This window comes from Anabrus simplex, chromosome 1 (genome assembly GCF_040414725.1).
Source record: "Anabrus simplex isolate iqAnaSimp1 chromosome 1, ASM4041472v1, whole genome shotgun sequence".
Taxonomy (NCBI): Eukaryota; Metazoa; Arthropoda; class Insecta; order Orthoptera; family Tettigoniidae; genus Anabrus; species Anabrus simplex.
Window position 1 is genome coordinate 1,337,525,804 of NC_090265.1, and position 12,303 is coordinate 1,337,538,106.

At 38.8% G+C, this 12,303-nt stretch overlaps 1 protein-coding gene across 1 annotated transcript in view; it reads right to left on the minus strand.

Moving 5' to 3' along the window:
* LOC136858968 (angiotensin-converting enzyme) overlaps positions 1-12,303 on the minus strand; it is a 248,026-nt gene that overhangs the window by 208,933 nt on the left and 26,790 nt on the right. The window lies entirely within an intron of this gene.

Here is a 12,303-nt window from a genome sequence, read left to right on the forward strand (position 1 = left end):
TGGTTAGTACAGTTTGCCATTTTGTTGTTTAGATGGAAGCAGGACGCCTGTTTTGTTGGTGTTTGGTTAGAGTCTCCATTTCCGAAAATAGTCACTAAGAATGGAAATATCATCAGTTAAAATGTTCTTCATTTCTTTCAGGTTACTATGACTTGTAGCTAAAGCTATATCATCAGCACAGCAAAATTTTGTAGATTTCGTTGGTGGCAAATCTGATACATACAGATTGAACAGGAGAGGAGCCAAGACTGATCCTTGAGGGAGACCATTGTTCAATCTTCTCAGCTTGCTAGTCCTATTCCCTAGAACAACCTGGAAGAGTCTATTATTAAGCATGTTTCCAATTAATTGTATATGGTTTTGCATGGTAATACCTGAAGAAGTTTATACAGCAGCCCTTCTCTCCAAACTGTGTCATAAGCAGCAGAAAGATCGAGAAAAACAGAAGAGGTTTTCAACTGTTGCTGAAAACCTGCTTCAGTGCATGTTGTGAGTGCAAGGACTTGGTCACAACAGCTACGATTCTGCCTAAAACCAGCTTGGTCAATAGGAATATGTTGATTAATTGCTAATTCTGTTGTATAGTAGTCTTTCAAGGAGTTTACAGCAACAACACCTTAGGAAGAATACCTGTCTGAAGTATGTGGGTAAAGAAGCACGTCAACCACCTTCTCGCATTCCGTCCTATATTCACGATAAATTCAGGATGTATTCCATCAAAACCTGGTGCCTTACCAACCTTCATGTCCTTTAATGCTGTATCAAACTCATCAATCGTGAAGGCTTCAGAGTACTTGGAAGAGGTTGGAGAGGTGCATTTAAGCATCCTTAGGTTCTTTTTCACCGTTTTTGTATGTTTTTTATCTTTAGTGACTCTTGAAGTTAAAACAATATGGGAGGCTATTTTGTTTGGTGAGATAGTTGACTTCTCTCTAACTCCTGTTGAGCTTAATCCAAGTTTTCTCAGTAGGCTCCAGGCTTCTCTACTGGAATGAGAGAAATCCAAGTTACTAACTGTTTCTGTCCATTTCTGTCTATGATTTTCATCCAGACTCCGTAATAGCTCCTCACCAGTCATATGGGCACCTGTTTCAAGAAAATCTTTGTATAGGGCATCACTCTGTTCACTCCATCCAGGAACGTATTCTTTCCTGTAGCCTCTTGGGATGTGCTTCTTGGCTACAGATTTCACAAGCCCTAAAAATCTTTGATAATTATCGCTGGTTGCCTGAATCCATCTGATGCAATTGTCCAGCTCTTCAGAGAATTTCGTCCAGTTTGCCTTTTTCATGTTCCAGCGTGGGCATGAGAAAGATCTAATTAAGGGAACAGAGATGCCCATCTCAAGGAAGATTGGTCTGTGTTGACTATTTGGGAAGTCCCCCAAAACTTCTCTAATCATGGGTAGAGGGTTGCCAACAGAGTCACATGTGACAAAACAGAGGTCTGGGTTGGACTCTCGCTTCCAAGCAGCAGATCTAAACATGCCTTTGTCTTTTGCATCAAATATAAGATGTACATTTTGGTCTTCTGACCATTCTACTAAAGCTATGCCGCAATCATCGTTTCTTACATATTTCCAAGTTTCATGATGGCTGTTGAAGTCGCCAGCATAGATAGTTGGATGACTTGCATCTGGAAGAGCCGGGGTTGGCCAGCAGATGGCTGGAGGTTTGTAAATATTTACGATGGTTACATCTTGCAGTTTTATTGTTACAGTATGATTATAATTAATTGTACTAGATGAGACGAATTCAACCTGCTCCAAGTTGTTACGGACATATGTAGCAATACCATATACATTGTCAAAGGTAGCATCAATAATACTATAACCATAAATCTTCCCTCTTTTGCTTAGCTCATCTTCTGTAGCAGCATGCATTTCTTGAATGAGTACCAGATCAATGCCATTATTACTTAGCAATTTTGACAAAACATCACACTTAGATCTACTGATACCTTCAATATTCAGTTGGCAAATTTTAATACCATGTCTAAGCTTTTGAGTCAATTGGCTCTTAAAAGAGCTGTTGAGTGGATTACTTTGTACAGTTTGCATATTTGCTGGGAGATCTTTAGAAGAGAGGTCCAGCAGCCAATGTTGTTGCTTCCTTAGCACCACCCAGGGGTCACGTGTAAGGCTTTTGAAGGTTTAACCTATGGACGTGAAGCAACAGTATACCCCCGATGATTACATTAATGTTTCAAATTGAAGACTGATACCGTAGTATCTTATAAAACATATTACTCAAATAATTTAAATTGTTAATTAATGTGATATCATCATCATCATCATCATCATGTCCTCTGAGTTGGGAGAAACAAGGTTCCTCTCCATTTAATCCTGTCTCTTCATTATTCATGTCTATGTTCCAGCAAATAGTATTAAATTCAAGTGAAAGTATATCAGGTTAGTAAATTAATTGGTGGTGTTGGTGATTATATTTTAAGGGAAAGTACAACAAATTTTTAATTTTAAAACTGGCTAAAATCCAATTACAATAGTCTCACAAATGAAAAGAATGTAGGCCTATGATGACTTTTCATGTCACTATAAACTTAATGCCAGTCAACAACACAAATTCTGTTAAAATATCAATATGTAATTTATAGACAAAGTCTATTCAGTCACACAAATACTTGAAGATGGAGAATCCCTTAGGATAATGAGGAACAAATTAAAACATGTTGGTAAATGGTTCACACTGCTATTTTCAACCAATAAACCTTCCAAAATAATTTATATTGATATTTGCATGATCACAACCTCCACCACACAATACTAGTACCCATCACGACACTTCATACACCACCATCCTGCAAAAATTTACATGAAAGTACCAGTCTTTCTTGAACATTTTTTGGAAAAGGCTCTATTGCAAATTATCGATTCCCCAATTTACAAACAAGTATTTACCACTGGTTGTTTGTTTTCTGCTTTTTCTTAGCCGACTATTAACTCTCTTCAAGCTGGCTTCGTACATGGCATATTATCGTGGGTTTTCCGTCTAGCCTTCAGCGTCTCCAATGCAAGTTTCTCTATAATGCCCATCACACTATTTCTAGGACAGAAATAGTTAAGCATGAATCTTGCAGCCTTTCACTGTACCATCTCGGTACCTCTCTAACAAACCAAACCAATTGCTCAAGCTTAACCATAGCACAATGTTGGCAGCTTTCCTTGTAGGGATATAACCTTTATTATCGAATGTCAGAGTATATTCTTCCTAAACGATTAATCCTGTCTAGACTTTAACCTACCGGGCGAGTTGGCGGTGCGGTTAGAGGTGCGCAGCTGTGAGCTTGCATCCGGGAGATAGTGGATTCGAATCCCACTGTTGGCAGCCCTGAAGATGGTTTTCTGTGGTTTTCCATTTTAACATCAGGAAAATGCTGGGGCTGTACCTTAATTAAGGCCACGGCCGGTTCCTTCCAACTCCTAGGCCTTTCCTATCCCGTCGTTGCCATAAGACCTGTGTCGGTGCGAAGTAAAACCACTAGGAAAAAAGACTTTAACCTAATATAATAATGTAGGCATGTAACCTGAGCCTCCGTTGCTCAGGCGGCAGCGCACCGGCCTCTTACCACTGTGTTCCGTGGTTCAAATCTTGGTCACTCCATGTGAAATTTGTGCTGGACAAAGAGGAGGTGGGACAGGTTTCTCTCCAGGTACCTTAGTTTTCCCTGTCGTAATTCATTCCAGCAACACACTCCAATATCATTTCATTTTATCTGTCATTCATTAATCATTGCCTCAGAGGAGTGCAACAGACTTTGGCAGCTGGCACAATTCCTATCCTTGCCACTAGATGGGGCTTCATTCATTCAATTCCTGCTTGCTTGTTGTTTAAAGGGCCTAACAACTAGGTAATCCAAGCATTAGGCTATTCACCGCTACACAGGGGAGGGTAGAGGTACCAGATCCATAACAGACTATATTTTAACTGGACATAATATAGAATTTTGGGCTTATGCTGTGTCAAGAAAATAAGGTGAAATTCTTTACATTTCGGAGAGAACTTTGCTCTGCGTCATCACAAGAAAATCTCGACTGTTCACAAGAAAAGCTTTTAAAACAATGAGGTTTGAATTTAGACGTTACCCAATAGAAGTGGAAATGGCACGTTCATTCGTCACCAGATGGCTTGCCGGACGTGATACAGCACTAGCGTAAGGGCTGTGAAAGCATCAATGGCAACATATATCTTAACTGACTTTGAATTCAGGAAATCTGTCAGGAATGTACAGGTTTTCAGGGGACTTTTCGATGATATAGACCATCATCTGATCTGTAGTGAACTAAGTATCTCTAGGTCTAGAATAGAGAAAGTGAAATCTGTCTGCAGACGAATAAAGGTAGAGAATCTCCAGGATGAGGAAATTAGATAGAATTACATGGGTATGGTTTGTGAGAAGTTCCGAGCAGTGGTTAAGGATATAGAAATATAGGGATGCTGTAGTAGAAACAGCAAGGGAATGCCTAGGAACAACTGTGTGTAAAGATGAGAAAAAGCGTATATCTTGGTGGAATGATGAAGTGAGAGCAGCTTGTAAATGTAAAAAAGAAGGCTTAACAGAAATGGCTCCAAACAAGGATTGATGCTGACAGGGAGTTGTGCGTAGTTGAAAGAAACAGAGCGAAACAAATACAATAGAAGTTCCACTAGCGAGTACATCATATAACGAGAACCCCGTTATTTCGTCAGTTTTTAATGTCCCTTCATAATTCCTATATTAAACTGTGTACTATTCTTCAGTTACAGAGAAAGCCTTATCACTGAAGCATCCGCTATTACGAGTGATTGATCATCTTCAGTATCGTTTCCTCGCTATGTCCACTTGTGTCTTCCAATAGTCCAGCAGCTACTTATTTACAAAAGAAAATTGGGTAAGTTTGGAAAATAGTGATACCAAGCACATACCGATAGTATTTAAAATAACCCCAATTTAAAGTGTTACAAAAATGTTCAATAAAAATGTCAAAGATTTTGACTTACCTGTTTATATACCCAAGTTTAATGTACTTCAACAACTATGATTTCAATTTCAAATTCCTACCACATTTTAAAATGATAGATTAAAAATATAATGGAAGTAAATTTTTAATGTCATTTCTCCCACACTTTTGAGTAGCTTTGTAGCTTTAAGCGCTTTTGAAATTGCCCTATTACTTTTTTGTTTCTTTTTCAATTTTGCTTTACGTCGCACAGACACAGAGAGGTCTTATGGCGACGATGGGATAGGAAAGGCGTAGGAGTGGCAAGAAAGCGGCCGTAGCCTTAATTAAGGTACAGCTCCAGCATTTTCCTGGTATGAAAATGGAAAACCATGGAAGCCCCATTACAAATCTGAGGTCAATTAGGATTGACAATTTACTAAAGAAAATTTTTAGTGCAGGAAATCTCTACATAGGCTAACATACTTTCACCATACTCAGCATAGAAAATTAAAAGTTTAAGTTGACAGTTCCACCTTTTCAATAAAAAATGTTTTGCAATGCGGTTTACATTACATTGCCGTCGATATTTGGTACATCCTGTATATATATATATATATATACTTTTTACAGATCCTTCTCTCTTCCATATTGACATTTTGTTTCTCCCTTATTTCATTAACAGTCAAGATTGCAAAATTGAAAGTAGAAATTATTCCTGCCAAACACACTCCAATATTTTCCCCTTCATGTTCTGCCATATAGCAGCAGTTTATGACTCAAGAGAGGCTCCACATATTCAGATAGGAAAGAACAAAGATTCATTATCTGCTCTAGGCATGATCAACTTTTTCTAACCCTCCTTGATATATACCCAAATGTGAATTGAGCTGCTCTTCTGCCTGGGTCTGAAGGGTTTTTGAGAGAATTTTGTACGTTCTCAAATGGAGGAAGATGCCATGGTAGTTGTTTACACATGCTTTCTCACCTTTCTTATGAAGGGGATTAATCAGGGCTGTTGTCCAATCACTTGGAATTTTCTCTGTTTCCCAGACCTCATGAATGCTGTTAGTTTTGGACGTTATAAATTTCATATTAGAGCTCGTATTGTCAAAGTATCAACTTGTGAAAATTTAGATTTTATGATTCCACCTTTACAATACTGTAATTGTCTTTATTAAAAATACTACATTAAATTACACTCGTGAAACATGTTTCATCCTCTTATAGGACATCTTCAGTCACAAAAACATAACATTAAAAATAAGGCGAGGACACATTAAAATAAGTAAATGCAAAGTCTTTGTATCCTGTGACGCGGCATGATAGCGTCTTGTCAATCTTCAATGTTAAAATGGTGCAGCGTGAACATGATATGAAGCATGAAGTCCAATTAAAATCATATGTTAAAACTGTTGTTCAAAACAACGAATTGTCAATTATAAAACACCGTAAGTGGCTATGCGAATAAAATTATATGCATATTGTACATAAAACAGTGTTGTGATGATGCCACATTATAATAGCTTTCTTGATTAGGAGGTGGAATTATACTGATGCAAGTTGAACCTGATTGTGTGTTGACAATAGGGGCCTAAAAAAGAAAAAGAAAATATGAATGAACTGAAGAATAAAAGTCCGCTAAAATGTGGACAGAGTGCCCATCCAGTCACTCACCTCCTTGCCCGTCCTATGTCGACCACTCCACCTCAAGTGCTAAGGCCAACTGAGTGACGTCCTCGAAGGTCGTTGAGGACTGACCGTGAGGGGAGGTTGAGAGGAGTTTGACGTAAGGGGAGAGGCGTGAGGTAACGTATTATTCACGCGCCTTCGTGAAAAGAATTTCTTGATTAACTCCTCGAAATTGCGGCCTGTCTGTCCAATATAACTGGCGGGACACTGTTGGCACGTTAATTTGTAAACACGTGATTTCTGAAATTTGCTATTGCCGTTATTGGTAGTGTGCTGATTGAAGAAAAGATGAGCGTTGTTATTGGTTGTTTTAAAAGGAACTTTCATATTTTCTTGAAAACGTTCGTGATTTCGTATATTTTACTGTGACTATAAGTAAAAAGAGTGTAACTATATTCTTTCTTTTTGGTATCCTTTGTTAATATGGAAAGTGTTTTTTTCTTCTCAATTTTGCTAATAATTTTATCCACAAATTGCCTGTTGAACCCGTTTCTTTTTGCTATAAAATAAAAAGTATCCAATTCATTTTTACGATTTGCTTCTGACATGGGTATATTATAAGCTCTATAAATCATACTGTAAAAGGAGGCCCTCTTATGTGCTGCCGGGTGTACGGAATTTTGTTTAATTACGTTTGCCGTTTGAGTAGGTTTCCTAAATATTTTAAACCTAAGTTTATTAGAGTCATTAATAATTGTAATGTCAAGAAATTTTAATAAGCGTTATGGAGAAAGGCCCCAAATTCAATTGGCCCGTTCAATTTAAACTTAAAGACGCGATCACGATCACGGCGGAAGCCGAAAGTGCAATCAGGTGTTTACAAATTAACGTGCCAACAGTGTCCCGCCTTTTATATTGGACAGACAGGCCGCAATTTTAACATAAGGTATAATGAACATGTTAATGCGTCAAAGTACGGCAGATTCTCAGCATTCGGTTCTCATATGGACGATACCAATCATACATTCACGGGCATACAACAAGACGATTCTCCATTTATGTAAGAAAGAAAATCTATTGAATATTTTAGAAAACATCTTTAAAAATATTGATCAAAAATGTAACCCGATTTATAATCTTAATGAGATATCGGAGGATATCAATATACTTTTCGAGGAATTAATCAATAAATTCTTTTCACGAAGGCGCGTGAATAATACGTTACCTCACGCCTCTCCCTTTACGTCAAACTCCTCTCAACCCCCCCTCACAGTCAGTCCTCAACGACCTTCGAGGACGTCACTCAGTTAGCCTTAGCACTTGAGGTGGAGTGGTAGACGTACGACGGGCAAGAAGGTGAGTGACTGGATGGGCACTTAGTTCACATTTTAGAGGCCTTTTATTCTTCAGTTCATACATATTTTCTTTTTCTTTTTAGGCCCCTATTGTCAACACACAATCAGGTTCAACTTGCATCAGTATAATTCCACCTCCTAATCAAGAAAGCTATTATAATGTGGCATCATCACAACACTGTTTTATGTACAATATGCACATAATTTTATTCGCATAGCCACTTACGGTGTTTTATAATTGACAATTCGTTGTTTTGAACAACAGTTTTAACATATGATTTTAATTGGACTTCATGCTTCATATCATGTTCACGCTGCACCATTTTAACATTGAAGATTGACAAGACGCTATCACGCCGCGTCACAGGATACAAAGACTTTGCATTTACTTATTTTAATGTGTCCTCGCCTTATTTTTAATGTTATGTTTTTGTGACTGAAGATGTCCTATAAGAGGACGAAACATGTTTCACGAGTGTAATTTAATGTAGTCTTGTTAATAAAGACAATTACAGTATTGTAAAGGTGGAATCATAAAATCTAAATTTTCACAAGTTGGTGTTAGTTTGTCGATTGCCTCGTCTCCTGCGGCCTTCCAGAGTTCTGCAATTATTGCATCTTCGCCAGGTGCTTTGTTGTTCTTTAATGACTTGATGATCTGTTTAATTTCCTCTTTTGTGGGTGGAGAAGAGTCTGGGTTGGGACACGTGGTTTCTTCAAAAGCAAATTGTGATTCTGGTTCTTCACAGTTGAGAAGAGATTCAAAAAATATTACCAAGATCTGACAGTTGCCCTTGTCGTTGTAGGCAAGTTAACCTTTGTGGTCTCTGAAATGTAGACTTGGAGGGGTATATTCTGTGAGGTTGCGTTTGAACATTCTATAGAAATCCCTGGTGTTGTTCTTATTGAAATCCTGTTCGATCTGTGTCAGTTGGTTCTTGTCAAATGAGTGCTTTGCCCCACGGATGACCTTTGCCACATATTTTCTTGCTGCCAGGAAATCCTCATACCTATCTTGAGTCTTCTGTGAGTTTCATCTTTGCTAGGCGAGTTGTCTTTTGAGCTATTGCTTCATCACATTCATGAGTCCACCATGGGTGTTTCTTTGGTTTTGTTAGTTTTAACAATGGCGTTTTTCAGTTGATCCCAATTCTCTGGATCCAAGGACTCAAGTTTATGAGCGAACTCTCTGTCAGTTTTCAGCTTTTCAGTGTCAAATCTAGTGGTTTTCTTTGTCCAGACTCTTCTGTTGTTTCTTGGAAGAAGCTTGATTTTAATCTTGGAGAGATAGTGGTCCGAATCAAGGTTAGCGCTTCTCAAGACATTCACATTCCTTATCTGGATGTTGGGGATCATCATACCTATTGTAGGGTTGTTCACATAGATCTTCAGAACAGCTTGGCGGATGACAGCTCAAACTATGGACGGAGGTTTAACAGCCAGGAGATCCAATGGATTCCAGGACCACCTTTTACAAATGGACTGCAGGTAGTTCCAAAAACCACTCGTGAGTGTCTGTAAACTTTGATTTTCTTCATATCGCAATTCTCCCACCATAGGAAACGCAGGAAATCACGATCTTCTCTCGCAACCGCAATCATTTGGAAGGCTTTTTGGATGTCTGAAATAACTCCAATTACGTTCTCCCGAAATCTAAGGAGTACCTCTGGAATTAACTGAACATGATTGGGCCCTTTCTCTAGACAGTCATTCAGTGAAACACCTTCTTCTGTCTTGCAGGATGCGTCGAAGACTGGACGAACAGGAATTGTCAAGTTTGTTAATTTGATTACTGGCTGATGAGGAAGATAATGACAGCATCTTTCTAATTCTTCATTCGGTACCTCTTCTATGAATCCTTCTTTCTTCCACTCAGTGAAAATCTGATCGTAACTGGTGAATAGGTTTGCCTCCATTAGCTTGTCAGTTGTAGATTCAAGTCTCTTCTCTGCAATATGCTTATTGCAACCGATCTCGGTGTAACCTTTTCTCCATGGGAGGTTTATTATATAGCGACCACTGCCATCTCTTTTCAAAGTGCTAAGGAGATTCTGTTTGATCTCTTCAGTCGTTTTGTCTTCTACCTGATCACAGATACCAATAGTCCCCAGGTTCCAGAGCTCAGATATGGTTCGCATATCATCACGAGCCATTGAGATGGTGAGGTTACTCAGATTAACATCAACAGATTGGTCTTGACTCTCACCAGCCGAAGTCCATCCGAGTTTCGTTTCCACGGCTATGAATCCATTCTTCAATTGAACTGCCTTTCCTGTGAGAATCCTGGCGTATACGTCCATTCCTATGAGGAGCTCAATCTCTGGAAAATCATCACCCAGGTCGCTGATCCATATCTTCTTCATTTTCAACTCTTGCAACAAGTCCGAAGATCTTGACACTCGTGGAATCGACTGACAAATTCTAGGATGATCCCGTAACTCTATTTCACAATTGAATTGCCCATCATTCCTTCCTATGTTAGCTGCCTCTGTGGATCAGTGGTAGAGTGTCGGCCTCCGGATCCCAAGATAGCGGGTTCAAACCCGGCAGAGGTAGTCGGATTTTTGAAGGGCGGAAAAAAGTCCATTCGACACTCCACGTCGTACGATGTCGGCATGTAAAGTATCTCTGGTGACACATTTGGTATTTACCCGACAAAATTCATTAAATCTCAGCCATAGACGCCAAAGAGAGTTTCGGTTTAGTCGGTCTGCCATCTAGTGGGCCTAGAGTAAAACGAAACGTCGAAATTGACGAGCAGACAGCCAGATGGCGTCAAATTGAAATGTCTGCACACGGTAGCTGAGGCCATACGATTATTATTATTATTATTATTATTATTATTATTATTATTATTATTATTATTATTATTATTATTATTATTATTCCTTCCTATGTTGATTTTGTATTTTTTGTGTTTAATGCTAGAAGTTTGATCTCCACCAAACAAAACATGGGTTACTATTTCTTCTGCACAAGGTTCTAGCCTCAACTCTTTAACTGTACTCTGAAGGAGGTAACTTCGTTGTGAGCCACAGTCTAAGAATACTCGTACTGTTTTCTGTTTACCATTCCCTTGTAATTTGACCATCAGTGTTTGTAGGACAACTTGATTTATACAAATATGGTTAACTAGGTCGGGTGTAATTTGAGATGGCTGCGTTTCCTTCTCAATCTTAGATTCACTCTTCTCAGCTCATGATAAATCAGGACACATAAGAGTAATGTGCTTATTTCCACAAAGTAAGCAGTGAACGGAAGACTTGCAGTTCTTAGCTGAGTGGTTAGGTTTTGTACACAAATAGCAACGACCTTTTTCTTTCATTTTTGATCTCCGGTCTTCTATACTCATCTTCCTAGTGAAAGAACATTTATCACTTTCATGAGATTTACTACAGAAAATGCATGACACTGAAGAACTGTTGTTGTAAAGGATGGCAACAGTAAGAACGGGTCTATCTACAGGGTCTTTATTATGTTTCTTCTCCGTCCTGGTAGAACCTAACCTGTTCTCATTCTTACTTTTCACAGCCAAATTACTAAATCCTGCTTGAGCTAATAGAATCTGTTGCTCGGTTTGGACTTCAGTACGTAGAAATTCCATGAGGCACTCAACTCGAGACCCAATTTCTCCCTTTGTACTTCCTTCTTGTTTCGAGAACCGACTTCTTTGCCAGGCTCGTAATGTCTCTTCTGGGAGGCTAGATTCGACTAATGGAAAGAGCCATGTACTTGGGTCTGCAGGTGCTAGATTCAAACTACTGAGGGATCGAAGGTGAGACTCTAGCTTGATTAACAAGTTGGGTAATGGAAGCTTGTACTCTTGCGTTGCATTTGAAATCACTAACTACAGTAATTCCCTAACATACACATGTAATAGAAGATCCGCTCTTCCAAACCGCTCTTGTAGAGTTTGAATGACCTTCGGGTAATTTTCCGATGTCTGTGGATAACTAAGCACAATTTCATGAGGTTCAGTTCCTATTTCTATAACTTGCAATAAATACTGAAATTTGTCACTACCGGTACAATGCAAACTATCGTCTTCGTGAATCTTCCGAAATTGCGACCAAAAAACTTAACCACTCTCGTAAATCACCATTAAATTTCTTAATTTCAATCTTAGGAAGTGAAGTTCTCCTCCTATCCTGACTATGACACGAGGCCTCTTCATGTGCCTCACCTAAAGAACTGTCTGCTCTACAGTGCGTCAAAACATTATTCACTTGTACCCGTATAACCTCAAATTCGTCGTTATACTTCTCGGAAGTTTCTTTTTCTGATGAAATTACAGTCATATAATCACTGCTATCTAAAAGTGCATCCATTATTCTGCTGTCTAATTCACGAAGCTCCGACATTAATGCCTCTAAACGACTG